The sequence below is a fragment of the Anomalospiza imberbis genome, chromosome Z (assembly GCF_031753505.1).
Source record: "Anomalospiza imberbis isolate Cuckoo-Finch-1a 21T00152 chromosome Z, ASM3175350v1, whole genome shotgun sequence".
Taxonomy (NCBI): Eukaryota; Metazoa; Chordata; class Aves; order Passeriformes; family Viduidae; genus Anomalospiza; species Anomalospiza imberbis.
Window position 1 is genome coordinate 50,637,066 of NC_089721.1, and position 14,770 is coordinate 50,651,835.

General features: G+C 43.0%; 1 protein-coding gene across 1 annotated transcript in view; it reads left to right on the plus strand.

Annotated features, from left to right (window-relative positions):
• Window positions 1-533: 533 nt before the first annotated feature.
• The window catches only part of SNCAIP (synuclein alpha interacting protein), an 89,547-nt gene continuing 75,310 nt past the window's right edge, over window positions 534-14,770 (plus strand). The window contains exons 1-2 of the mRNA XM_068177221.1: window positions 534-765; window positions 13,378-13,456. The gene's annotated coding sequence lies outside the window, so the exon portion shown is untranslated. The remainder of the gene's footprint in view (window positions 766-13,377; window positions 13,457-14,770) is intronic.

Here is a 14,770-nt window from a genome sequence, read left to right on the forward strand (position 1 = left end):
TCTTGCCAAGGATAGTGGGACCAGCTCGATGGGAAGGTGTACATGGATGCCACTGCCTCTGTCCTCGTGAACCTGTGAACTAGAGTGAAGCAGCGAAGCTTTCCAGGTTTTACAGCAGATTAAAAAAAAAAAAAAAAGCTATCCCCAAATCCACGGAGTTTTATTTTAAACAGATGCAAGCGGATCGAACTCGGCATTTCAAGCATTGAGCTCTGCATTTCCATTATTTTTAGCGCAGCGGCGTGCCACGCGCTTCGCATTGGACACGCCGGAGCAGCGTTCTCAGACGCCGCGGGCAATCGCTCCCGACGCGCGCGGGACCCGCAGGACGGCGGTGGCGAGGCGGCAGCTCCGGGGGCAGCGCTGCGGCCCCGGCCCGCAGCTGCCGCTGCTCCCAGCGCTGCGGCCGCCCCAGCGCGGCGTCCCGCGCAGCCCCCGCCCCGCGCCGCCGGTCACGTGGCAGCGCCCCGGCATTGTGACGCAGCAAGGCCGGGCGGAGGCGGAGCCGCCCCCTCCCCTCCCCTCCCCTCCCTCCCTCCCTCCGTCCCTCTCCTTCTCCTCCTCCCGCTCCTGCCGGCTGCTGCGTGGTGGCAGGGCGGGGGCGGAGGGCGGGGCGGCGGGAGCTGGGCTGCTGCCGGAGCGCTGCCTGCACCGGCGGGGAGTGGCGGGCGGCGGCAGCCGAGAGGCGGCACCTGGGTCCTTTCCCCGTCTCCATCACCCTGGCTGCCGTGGAACGGCCGCGGCCGAGCGGAGCGCAGGGGTGAGGTGAGCAGAGGGGAGCGGAGCGGAGCGGACGGGGGCTTTGTTGCCGCCGACAGCGCTGCCCCCGGGGCGCGGGAGAGGGGGCGCGGAGCCGAGCCCGGGGTGCCCCGCGGGGGTGCGGGTGGCTCTGGAGGTGCTTCCCCCGCCGGGGCGTCCCCGGGGCGCCGGAGCAGGGCTGCCGGGCGGCGGGAGACGCGGGCGGCAGGCGGGAGCGAGCAGCGGCGGGGAGCGAGCCCCGGCCCCGGCCCCCGCCAGCCCACCCCGGGGAAGTGCTTTCCGCATGAAATCAGGGCTGAACGCGGGGGGTTTCTCTGGGGCTGAGCACATACGTGATGTCAGCCGCGCGAAGTGCCGCCGCGAAGCCCTGGTAGCGCAGCGTAAGCCGCTGACACTCGCCCCCGCCGCAGATCTGCCGCTGCTCTGCTCGGAGGCTGGCGCCCGGGCGGGCACCCAGCCGTCAGCACCCTCCTGTCCCGCCGGGCAAGCCGAAATCCGGAAGGAAATCAAGTAGGAGTTGCATGTTTGTAAATGTGGGGAAACAAATGCCGAGTTGTCTGGTAGAAACATGCTCCAAGGCTTATACTTGAGTCAGTCCAAAATCGTGTTTCTGCAGCAGCAGGGGTCAAACCTTTTTCATACATGCGTCAATGAGCGCTTAATGTGAGCAGATGTAATTTATATAAAGAAGAGGTTGAGGATCAGGTTTCAATGGTACTGGATACAAACCAGCACCTAAAGCATCTCGGTCTTTATTGTCAGTGTTATCACCTCAGAGCACTTTCAATGGTTGGCTTAAAGCCACATCTCTTACAGAGATATTAATCGGTCACAACTGGTTCTCAAAAAGTCCCCTCACCCCAAAACCCACCAAAAAACTTCTAGTGCCTGTGTTTCCCATGGAAAATCTTAGCCTCGTTTTATACCTCAGCATTCCAACAGCAAAAGGTAGTTGAAAAAATGTTTAAAAAAATAATTCTGAAGCAAATCACTTGACTGTTGGACCCTTTTCTGTTATTTAGATGGCTGAAGAAAGATATACAATCTTACATTGGGAAATCAAAATAATTTTATATTTTGTGCAAATAACACTGATCCTGCAGCCAGAAATTATATTGAATTATGTGCATGCATTTAGCCTTGTGTAGCATGCTGCAGCAAACTTTTAATGGTGTCCTGCCCTTGCTGAATTTAGGAGTTATGTGTACTACATGTGCTTCCAGCAAGCCATAAAAAGCATGACCTGTTGCCTTACTGCCACCCATAAACATGAGTTTCTTCACCCTAAAATCTTCTACAACTAGCTCATGTGTGAGCTCATGGTTGGTGAACTTGGTAAACCACTTCAGTCTTCATACTGGTAAGCCTGCAAATATGCCTTGTTGAATACTGGAGCCATATTTTGAAGATTTAGCAGGTAAGCTGGTTGCAAGAGCAGGCTTGGGAGATTGCTCAAGAGGTAGTTCAAACACAGTGAGAAGCACTTTTCATCGGAATGAAACAATTAGCATTTGACCTGTTCAGTAGTCAGAGTCACTTGCCTCATCACTTTAGCCCATGTGTGAAAAGGCCTGTAATGAAAAGGCTCCCTTTGTAAGGGGTATGTGGTATAAGACTGACTTGTGCAGACTGGCCATTCTGCTTAATACAGTCACTTACACTGTCTTAAACTTGCAGTTCACTTATTTTTCAGGTGTTTGTGATTTCTGGTCTGTGTCATTGATTCAGTGTGCTGCAGAAAGCATGTGTGTGACTTGCAGCTTGTTGAAAAAGTGAGTAAAATAAAACATCAGAGTACTGGCCCAATGTAGAATTAGCTCCAAATTCAAGGAGACTGGTTAAAAAAAAATCTCCTACTTTTTTGAGCAAGCAGTCCAGTGCAGACTACTCAAAATGCTTTTAAGTGTTATTTTGGAGCTGGGCAGTCTTTCAGGTAAGGAAGTTGTAGAAGATAGTAGCTTACATTAGCAGGAGCTGCTTTTCTTAGTATCTTTTTCTCTAATTACAGCAACGTGGAAAGTAAGTATATCATGAGTTCTTTGGGGCCAGCTTCCAAGTTTACAAAGAGCTGCATGTAAAATTAAACTGCTTGGACAAGGTGACTGAAGGTACCCTTGGAGATTCAGTCCCTTCATGGAGTACTGTGAATAAGCGATAAGTAAATTTTTCATAATTGCAAAACCATGATCCCAAATATCAGGTATTTTGTAACTGTTTCTTGACTGGGCATCAACAGAACTTGAAAAACTATGAGGTGTCCCTCTACTTTCCAACTGTCCATTTTTTCTGGCACCTGAAGTCTGTTCCTGTGTGGACTCCGCAGGTGCAAGAAGAGTTCATCCCACACACACCTGAGGTGGAATACTACCTGCATTGGCACAACTCTTTCTCACAGTTCTCTTCCAGGATGTCTCAGACCTGTACCTACTTCACAATAGCTCTGTCCTTGGACACTTGTCTGATTAGAAGCAGGAAGGAGAAAGCATGGCAGCCCTGCTGCAGCTACTGTAGCTTCTGTCCTCTGAAATGGAGACACACAAGTAGCACTGCCTCTACATGCCAGATAGGCCATCAAGAAAGGGGGAGCACAGCCAGAGGCAGCCCTCTGGGGTGGCTCATCTGTCACAGACAGCAGCATTAAAGTCCTATTGGCAGTGGTGCAGGGATGATGGTCCTTGCACATAGTTTGGTGTCATGAAGCAGTGATGCTGCACCTCATGAGCACAAAGACAGTAGTTCAGCAGCCTTTGTGGGATGCAGCAAGTTATCTCCCTGTCTTGGTTTGAAAAGACAGGAGTCTGTGAAGGAAGGCTAGAGTCTCACGTGAAATGGAAAAGGTAAACCCCCCTCCCTTCGAATTACCACAATGTCAAAATAAAAAGGCTCTCAGGCAAAAATATGGGAATGGGAATAACAGTTCTTCACTAGGGAAAAAGCTAAATAATAATAATAAAAAAATGTAATTAGTACAAACAAAACTACTTATGGAGTCAGAAACCTGACACCCTGAGGAGTCAGGGTGTTGGTGATAGTCCATTTAAGTGGTGGCTGCTCCTCCTAGAGTGGCAGATGAAATGCTGCTGAAACAGTGGTCCCGTAGAAGGGTTTAGTTTTCTCTGAAGGTCTGGTGATCGAGTAAATGGGCCTGGTCTTCCTCTGGGAATCCAGTGAAGAGGCTGTTCTGATGTCCCAAAAAATGCTGATTTTATGCAGGTAGAGATGCTTGGCTCCTCCCTCTGGGTGGAGCATCTCGCAATGGGATGATGTAACCCCATCAGTCATGCGGTGAGTCATTCACAGAATGACCCACCCACAGAATGGCCCATTAACAGAAGATGTCTCCCTGGAGGGAGACATTGTTCTTGGAAGAGATAAGAAAGCTGCCTGCCTCCAACCAATGACAAATAGAATATATGCTTATCTTACAAGCAAGCACTCCCTCATCTGCTGTTTAAATGTTTCAGCTGACTAGATGAGGTGTGTAAAGGAGCTTTTTCTGTACCCTTGTCTGTCTCTGATTTTGTGCATGAAGTTCAAAAGGTAACTCATGAATCATGACTAAGGAGGCAGGGAAAATTTATTTTTTTTCAGTTTTACTGGAATAAACCTACATCTCTTTTCAGGCAGATGTGAAGAGGAGAATATTCTCACCTTTTCTTATGTAGCCATGATAATTAAAATTGATGCCAAGTAAAATAAAGAAAAGTTTATATTTTTCATGTGCAAATCTGTAAGTAATCTATTTGCCAGTGCTTTACTGTGTGTTGCTTAGCAAATACAGTGCTTTTTTACAGATGAAATCTATATGATCATTGTCAAAATGAAAAATATGTTAGAAAAACTTAAGAAACATTGGATTTTGGAAGGGCAAATAGTAATTCTTTTCAACTCTGGTCTGAGTAGGACCATAACTAAACCAAACTGAAGGAAATGGTACTTAGATAATTGGCAAGAGGATTTGGAGTAGTGTTGTGTCTGAGCTCCCTCTTTTTCTGGCAGATCTGTTGTTTCTCAAAGGAGGTAAAGAAGATAGGCTTATATGGAGCAGGTGCATAGTAAACACAAGGGAATTTCTCTTTAAATGCAAATGTGGTTCTACATTACATTTATATGCACAGTGGAACCATTGGAAACAAGAAGATAGAACATATGCATCAGATACTTTATTGATTTAAGTCCCTGAGAGAGTTCTAAACTGAGGGGGGAAAATAATTAATTTTTGTGGTAGAAATATCATCTGCTATTTACTGTGTAAGGTGGAACTGTGGTTTCTTCTTCTACAATAAAGCTCCAAATGACTCAGAGGTCTGAAGGTCTTAGAGTTATCAAAGAAAAGTACAATTCAGCTGTCACAGTTTGGCAATCAGGGCAGTCCTTCATTAGGTATGTTTTCTTGTGTGTTAAGGAGTGTTTACAAAAGCTTATTTTGAATATGAATAGGGCTGATTTGCACTTCATAAAGAATTATGAAGCAGCGCTTAAAAGTGTATTTTTTCTAGGAAAACAAAGCATGAGGTTTGTGAGGTTTGCTGTAATCATTTCCTTTTCAGTTCAATTTCCTCCTCAGTTCTTGTTTACAGTCAAATTGCTGGCATTATTTTTGTTTATACCAGATAAAAAAGCATTGTCTTACATATCTTTTAAACTCAATACAGTGTACTACATGACCTCTTCTTATATATAAGTCCTTCTCCTTCTCCCCACTTCCGTTTTATTGTTACTGAATCAATCTGGAGCTTTCAATTTAAAATTAAATTCTAATCAGGAACTTAGCACTTCCCTTCCACCCTCCCCACCCCCCACCCCCAATTTTAACTAACTTGTTTACATCTGTGACTAAAAATCAGGCTGTGCTGCATAGCTTTCTTGGAGCAAGCTGCCCAGAGAGGTTGTGAAGTCTCCTTCCTGGACCAGCCTGGACATGATCCTGTGCAACCTGCTCTGGGTGAGCCTGCTTTATCAGGGGGATTGGATTCAATGATCTCCAGAGGTCTCTTCCCACCCCAGCCATTCTGTGAATCTGTGATGTGCATGACAGGGGCGTGCATGTGATTGTGATTTGGAGCTGTGGTTCCCTGTGGGTTATTCATCCATGTAGTTCTTTTGCAGGATCTTGCCATACTGACTGGCCTCTTTTTCTTACAGAATTAGGAAATACCTTTAACTGCTTATATGTTCATGTACATTCCTCATCTTCTCTTTAACTAAAATTCAGATGTAAATATTCTGCCTTTTTTATGCTATGCTGTCAGTTCCAGCTGAGTCACAGTAGTAAATTTATGAAAATCCCACGAGCTGCTTTTGAATGGGCTTAAGACTTTAAATATTGAAGTTGTCAGTTTGTTGAGACACTTATTTGAATATTTGTAAAAGCTGTCTCAAAGATGCTGTTAAAAGCAAAAAAAAAAAAAAAAAAAAGGCCAAAAAAAAAAGGAAGCAAAATATATCTTGAAAATATACCACACACAGAAGCAGAAGAGTGCTAGTAAAGTAAATAAACTGTGTCATATTCCTTGACCCACATTCTTTTGTGCTAAGTATAAGTGTACTCATTTGTCCTCTTGTTACAAGAAAAGAGTCTTTGGTCATGTGTCCAAATTATGTTAATATCTAGGATATGACCACTTTGCCGACTCACATGCTGAGCTCTGGATAAAGCACAATATTTGTGCTTGTTGCTAGGACATGGTCAAAAACTTACCTTGGGTTACAGAATGGAATCACTGGGAAAATGAGTTACACTTACATCACTAATTATTTACTTCTTATTAACACTGAAACTCTGACAGGCTTGGTGCTGTGACCACTCCCCTGGGTGAAGAACCTTCACCCTCTGTGTGAAGAACTTTTTTCTGATATCCAGTCTAAACTTCCCCTAACACAACTTCAGGCCATTCACCTGGGTCCTGACACTGTCACCACAGAGAAGAGATCAGTGCCTGCCCCTCCTCTTCCCCTCAGGGGGAAGTTGTAACTGCAGTGAGGTCTCCCCTCAGTCTCTTCTTCTCCAGGCTGAACAGACCAAGTGACCTCAGCCCCTCCTCACACCGCTTCACCCCAAGGCCTTTCAACGTCCTCGTGGCCTCCTTTGGACACTCTCTAACAGCTTAATGTCTTTTTTGGTGTTGTGGTGCCCAAAATTGCCCCCAGCACTTGAGGTGAGGCTGCCCCAGAGCAGAGCAGAACAGAGAGGGACAATCCCCTCCCTGGCCAGTTTGGTGATGCTGTCCCTGATGCACCCCAGGATGTGGGGTGTTTTTCTTTTGTTGACAAGAACTGAGAGTAGTGCTCGTGTAGTTACCAAATTCACATTTATAAGGTAGAGGAATTCTTCCATATGCTTGATGCACCCCAGAATATGGTTGGGCCTTTTTACTGCCAGGACATACTGTTGACTTATAGTCAACTTGCTCTTGATCAGAACCACCAGATCCTCTTTCATGGGACCTTTAATTCCTTCTCCAGCCTCTCAGTCTGTCCTTACAGTTAGGAGTGCCTTGTCCCAGGTGCAGAACATGGCTCTTGCCCTTGTTATGCTTCATATGTATGATGACTGCCCAGCCTTATAATTTGTCAAGGTGTCTGCAGGGCATCTCTTCAATGGAGCCAGCAGCTTCTTCCAGTTTAGCGGAATTTGCTGGAATGGCGCTGCCTGGTGAGTGGAGGTTTTGCTGTTTGAGTGCTGAGATGCTCAGGTCCAGACAACTAATTGGAGCACAACTGTGCATGTGCTCAGGATTTCCACAAAGAGACAGGCAGCAGCACAGAAAACTTTGTGTTTCACTAGCTTGCTTCTCCCCATGGTAAATTGGCACATATGTAATCCCTGCTGCTGTGATCCAATTCCTACCAGGTCTTTAATTGTCTGAGTAAACATTAGCTCTTTTGTGTCTTTATACTCTCCAAAAGGCAGCAAAATATGCTGAATAACTGCATTCCTTCTTAACTTGTCATCTGGTTGTGACTTAGCAAAATGCACACAAAATCTCCTCAGAGTGAATCATTCACTGTGCAGAGAGTTTAAGAACATACGTGCATCCCTTTGGTGACTTGCTGGACAAAAGGTAGTAAGCCATCCTTGAGAGGATGTAGTGTCTGTCTTGGTTTGTAGCCAGTAGAGGCTAGAGCCAGTAGAGGAGTTGTAGTGTTGCTGCCGTGCAGCGAACAGCTGTTGGAGTAGAGGAGGTCCTGAATTTGAAGGGTTTTAATCATCTCTGGGTTTCTGCATCACAGTAAGTTCTGCCCCTGTTAGCAGCACTGATAGATAAAGGTATTGGTGTCTTGATGTTCTTCTGAAATGACTGTCCTTGAATCAGTAGGTAGCTAATATGACTGTTTGGGTTAGGGGCTCAGAACCCAGCATTGGTACTGCATTGTAATGGAGAGGAATGAGTGCTGTTTACACATCACAAGGTTTCTCCCAGCTGTCTGTAGAGTGTATGGTGTCTGTTCTGTATATGGTAAAGCTGGGTGAATTGCTGTCCTTGAAGGTTCAGGCCTGATCCGTCCTGACTCTGTGAATCCCCACAGGAAAGGCCAACCCACACATGGTACTGGAGTATAAGGGAAGCCCTCCACAATTCCAGCTAATGGAATTTAGCAAAATGGACACTCTCTCCAGCATATGTTCCTCATCAAGTCCCATATGCTTTACAGTATGCTTCCAGGCTTTGCTTTTTGCAAATGCAGTTTTTAGATGAACTTATCTACAGTAGCACTATTTCTGGATGTGCCTACACTGCAATGGAGTAGTGTGATTGCAGGACATGCAGACAGCTCTGTAATTGCTTTGATCTGTATGTGATGTGAAGACATGCCAGCCTAGACATAAGAGAGGGCTTTCCAAGCCTTCTGGACAGATTATTAAACCATGCTGAAGTCTGCTTTCATCTGTCTCCTATGCTATTTTTAACTGTCCTCTCTAGATCTGCACTGTCATGGATATGCCTACACATGCTGACATAAACTCACGACTGCATGCCCACTTCCTGCCTCCTGCAGCATTGTTGGTGGATGCTCTGCATCTGGGTGCATATCCCTTATTCTTTGTACTGAGGTAATCTGCTTTTCCATGGACTTTAACTGACTGTCTCACAATTTAATTCCCCTCTGTAAGGAATTATGGAAAGGGCAATAGAGTGTCAGATTTCTGGCAAATTTCTACTCCAAAAATTAATCTTATAGTCCCTCTTCCAAATTTGATTGTTAAGTTCAGCCTTAAAGAACCATCATATCCAGGCCATACATTTTGCAAGTGTTAAAATCCAGATGAGAAACTGGGTTAAGAAGCAATGTTGGAAAGTGAGGTTTTAAAATGTTCTGTATCAAAACATTGAATCTAGAGCACAATTATGGGGGGGGGGAAAGTGAAATTACATAAATAATAAGAAATATCAACAATAACAGTAAGGTCACTATAATATATAAAATACAATCCAACTCTGTTAAAAGAATTTGGAATTATTTTTAAGAGAAGAATGTATATGTTTTTTCAATATTTCAAGGAGGATCCTTGCACTGCTAAGAGTTTCTTATTTTGGTTTGTGAGGGTTTTGTTGTTGGGGATTTTTTTTAGTTTATTTATTAAGGGTTATTTTTGGTTTGTCAAATTAATTGTTAAGTTACTCCATCTGCTTGAAAATGAAGTCACTGAACCTTCTTATTAAAGTACTCTATTGTATGAGTGAAGTTTGACAGCAGGTATAGTCACACATGAGATTTTAGTATTTTTTTTTATGCAGAAATTTATTTTCTTTCTGCATTAAAAAACAATCAACCAACCAAAAAACCACAACTGATCCATATCTAAGGATATAGTCTGAAAACATCTGTAAAGTGTCTAATTCTTTCACTGCGCACTTTCCATGCTATTTAACAAAGACAAGGGAGAAAACATGGCTTAAAAGTTAGAACATAAAAGGATTAGTTAGTGCAAATTTTTTTTTCATGCCAAAAAAAATATTTCACATAAAATCAGTACTGTCAGACAGAGAGGAATACAAAATAGACTCTCATTTGTTACTGTGACATGAGATATGCTGAAGAGGAGTAAGGTGAAGCTCAGCTTTTCAGCATGGTGGAATGCTAGAGCTTACTTGTCTGCCAAGAAAATATTTTGTTTCTAAATAAATGGTTAAACTGAAATTAATAAAATATTCTCTTATCTTTCATCAAACAATTCTTTAGAAGAAGTGTTTCTTACTCCTGTCCTTGACACCTTTCTAAGGAAAAAGAACACTGTTCACTGGATGCTGCACAAGAATGCAAGCTAAGCCTGGTTTCTGCCACACGTGGTCTTGAATAAATTATCTAATTCTTTTCACTTATGAGAAGAAAATATAGTAGAGAACTGCAAATTGACAGTTGCAACATCTTTTGTAAAGTGGCAATCAAACAGTGCCTAATATTTTTGTTATGAAAAGGATTAATTCTTTATGTTGAACAGCTCCAGCACCTTCAAACTGTGAGGTTCGGAGTGTGGGACAGAGAGTGGGACATCCACCACTTCTCTGGGCAACCTGTTCTCGTGCCTCATCAGTCCCACTAATTAGGATTTGTTCCTAACACCCAAACTAAACTGGCTCTTTTTTAGTTTGAAACTATTGCTTCTGGTTTTATTTCCACAAGTCACGGTATAAAATACCTCTCCAACTTTGTTGTAGGCCTTCTTCAGGTACGAAAGGCCACAATGAGGTTTCCTCAGGTCCTTCTCCAAGATGAACAGTCCCAATTCTCTCAGGAGACATGTTGTATCCCTTTTGTCATCTTTGTGGCCCCCTTCTGGGCTTGATACAGAAGGTCCTTGTCTTTCCTTTGCTGGGATGCCAGAGCTGGACACTGCAGTGGGGTCTCACCATACCAGAGCAGAGGGACAGAATCCCCTCCCTCCCCTGCTGGCCACACTGCTTTTGGTGCAGCCCAGGACATGTTTGGCTCTCTGGGTAGTGAGTACCCATGGCTGGGTCATGTCCAGCCTCTCACCCACCAGCATCCCCAAGTCCTTCTTCTTGGGGCTGCTTTCAATCCCTTCATTCTCCAGCCTGGATTGATACTGGGAATTGCCCCAGTCCAGGTGCAGTACCTTGCACATGATCTTTTTGAGCTTCATCTTGAGCCCTTGTGCCCACATTTTGAGCCTGTCCAGGTCCCTTTGGATGGCATCCCACCCTTCAGGAGTGTCAGCTGCACTGTCAGCTTGATGTCATCAGCAGCCTTGCTGAGGAAACAGTTTATCACAATGGCCATTAACTGGCACAGGTTTCTCAGAGGTGGTGGAGTGTCTCTCTGTCCTTGGAGATACTCGAAAACCACATGGATGCACTCCTGGGCAACAGGCTCTAGCTGAGGCATGGGCAAGGGGTTAGACTGGATGATCTCCAGAACTCCTTTCCATGCTCAGCTGTTTTGTGGTTCTGTGAAGCACTGTGAAAATAAGAAACATTGTTATAACTAATACACACAAGGCTACAGGGCCCGTGTCTCTGGCTCTGTGGTGGTAGCCTTGCACACTGCTAAGCACAACCCAAAACATGGCATGGCTGTAGCCAGGAAAGATGTGTGCTTTCATATTTATGTTGTCTTCATTGAGCCTTTTGGTGTTGGGTGTATGCAGTAAGTGAACTGCAGTGAGAGCCACCTCTCACTTCTGGCAGTGATCAGTACAGTCTGGAGATGTGGACGGATACACAGGAACACCTGTGTGCTCCCATGCTTCTCGTTCTGGCCCTTCTGCTGTGGTTTTCTGTGGCTTCCTGTAAGCCCCTTTTTTTCCGGCCTCTGGATGGTGATAATAGTGCTTTCTCATCCTGTAATCTTGTAAGACTGTGAATGAATTGGGAAATGTTTGTGAAACACTTGGACATTACTGATGAGCATCCATGAAAAAAAGCTGCAAGGATATCTTCTGCTTGCTATAGGGCTTCAGCATTCTAAAATTTTAAATAAATTTAAGCTGGTTAAATGCTTAATGGGGGAACACAGGAAATGAATGAATGCACGCCTGGTATTTCTGAGTAGTTTGTGTGTACTCTGTTTAAGACATCACCTTTTGCAAAGCATTGAAGTGGGATCCTTCAGTTAGTCCATGCATCAAAATCAGTAGAAGCAAGAAATTTGCTCATGTGTAAATTTTGTAACATTGTGGTTTTTGATGTAGTGAGGTAGTGAGGTTCATTTCTTTAACATAGTTCCATTTTTTTAAATGAAGGGTTTTAGGAATCTCTGAAGACTACAAAAATTCAGCTTAAAATAATAGCACTGTTTCTAATTGGCATTTCTGCAACCTCATCCCACAGTTTATTACAGCACTAATAGCTGCACAGCTGAACACTAGTGCTGGTTGTATCTGCTGCCCATAACATTTTCAACAAATAATATTGGATAGCAGTGTTCTATATAGAATAGCATTGTATAGCTGCAGAGCTGCAGTTGCAGTCTATTTCTTAAATGAGAAAATAATGACAGTTTCAGAAGACAGCATTCTAGTTTCAGGGGCATAGATATCTCTGAGGAATAATTTAGCTGCTTTTCACGGAATATTCCAGTTTCCACCGAACCATAATGGAAATCAAAGGTTCTTTTTTGACAGTGCTTAAATTTACAGTAGTTTGCACTGTTTAATTTTTAAGGAGTTTTGCAAACAACATCATAGTCTATGGCTACATAATAAAGTATGAAAAATTGTGGTGTTTCTATTCTGTCTTAATTTTAATTTTATCAAAATTAAAATATTTGCATGGATATTAGTGGTCAAGTGTCATTTCTAAGTGAGAGGAAAGTTAATGTTTGCAGTATAAATGCTAATTTTTTTGTATGTTCAATATTTTTTGCTTTAAAAGTAAACATAGTAAAAGTAAAACCTGTAATATATGCATATAGTATTTGTCAAATTTATTTTATTCATCAAGTACTCTCAAATGAAAGTGGGTTGGTCTGAGTGACATGGAACATGACTTCTGGAGTGAGTTTTTTGAGTTCAAGTTTTGGTTTTTTGAGTTTGAGGTTTGGTTCTTTTGGTCCATGGGCATCATGTGCACAGATATATGCTCTATGTGATGAGCCCTGCGTGAGGCTGGCTCACATCCCAAATTGAAGTGTAACGCTGGTTACCCACTGCTGCCCCCCAACCCTGACTGTTATTGGAATTCACCTTGTGTCAATAGAAAATTCAGCTTTGAAATTTGGATTATCAGAATTTGCTAGAGTGTAGCTTAGATGTTCTAGTCAGTTTCAGGGCACGAAGGATGGGGCAGTGGAATTGATAGCCCAAAAATATAAAAGGAGAGAATAAAAAAGGGTGTAGTTGGAAGACTGGAACCATAGGAAAGTGGTTGCAGAGAAAATAGGCCTCCCACAAAAGAGCAGGACAGTGCATAGACTTCACACAAATGGTGGATACACTTGGCATATTCTGACTCTTGAAGCAGAGAATCTACTTACATAGGAGTTTCCCCTTGACTTTATAATTAAAGCTCACATGAAGCAAGAAATCATCATGGGACCGAATGCAGGATTTTGGCAGGGAAATGTAAATAAGGCAAGTTCTAAATTTATAACTTCAAGTACAGCATTTGAATGTTGCAAACTAAAGAGTACTGTTTGGCATTAATTCTTTTCCAGGATACTTCTAGAAATAATTGAGCAGGCCACTATAGGGCTACAAGGTGTTTAAATTCTACTGGACTATTATTGAATTTTGGTTGAGTAATTCAAATGGGAAAAGGAAAGATGCAAGGAAGTGTTTGAAAAATTATTTTTACTCCTCTGTGTAAAAATAATAATTAAAATAACCTCAAGCCCTAACATGACCTAACAGATGCTTTCAATATTAAAAGTGTGTTAAACAAAGATATTTTCAACTGCTTGGTTATATGGAAACAACACTTATAAATGAAATGTGTTCTTCAGCAAAAAGAAAATGCAGCTTTAGGAAGATTTATGGGGATGATATACTGATCAAATTGGTTCCATATTTTTCTATGAGCAGTACCTGAATAAGATAAGGTGAATAAGGATGCAAGGTATTAAGGAGAGAAACTAAATTCAGGATTTGTGTAAGAAAACTTCAGTATCAAATAATATAATTTAATTGAAATTATTGTACTGAACAAAAACTTATGAAGGATTGCTGCCCAGTGCTACTGCCCCCAGTGCTGCTGCCAGTAATTCAGAGAAAGAAGAGAAACCTCAGTTTATGGTTTGAAACAAGAGTGCAGTGAGTCACATCTGCTTTATTGAAGACGTTGACACAGAATCCTCTACCTCCCCCCAAACCAAGGCATGATTTGGAAAGGCTGAGCTCTGCTATGCTCGATTTCATCCTAACGTAAGTGCTGGAGCCTACATTAGCAGTGGTAGCTGCCATAAGCCCTATGTTTCTCTGTCTTACTTTGGGGCCAAGTATCTGGTTCCTTGTGGATGTGGTTACTAGGGTGTATTATTTTTGGATTTTTACATAAGAACTAGGCTACCAAAAGAAGGCATATTTTTTATTTCTGTAGTTCATGAACTCACAACAGCCCTGCAGATGTTCGATATTCATTGTCTTTGCCAAAAGACTAGAAGTTGTGAGTGCTTTGACAGCACAGTACTTTTCAAATTGTACCTGGAGTAAAAAAGTTGTTAAATCAAAATATCTTGCATATTTTTATGTATCAGTTTCTTCTTGAGTTGATTGGGAGCCATATCAAACCATTAATTTCTTGAATGTTCTGTTAATTCTCCTCAAATGCACATCTCCAAAGTCTTGCTCGAGTAAGTATGAGGGCAGTGTACACATACATTTTCTTCTATGCTCTTTATTTACTTTAGTAAAGTTTTGTGCTGCTTTGAAGTGCTTCTAGATGACATATGTGCTTTACACTTTCAGCTACCATTTAGGATATACTGGTTGAATTTTAGTTTCTTCTGTGTATTTCCATACAGAACATGTAGTGGTTCATGTCTTGAGAAGTGGCGTATGGTATGTTACAAAGCCTGACACGGAGTGTAGAGATGCAGAGCAAGACATTAT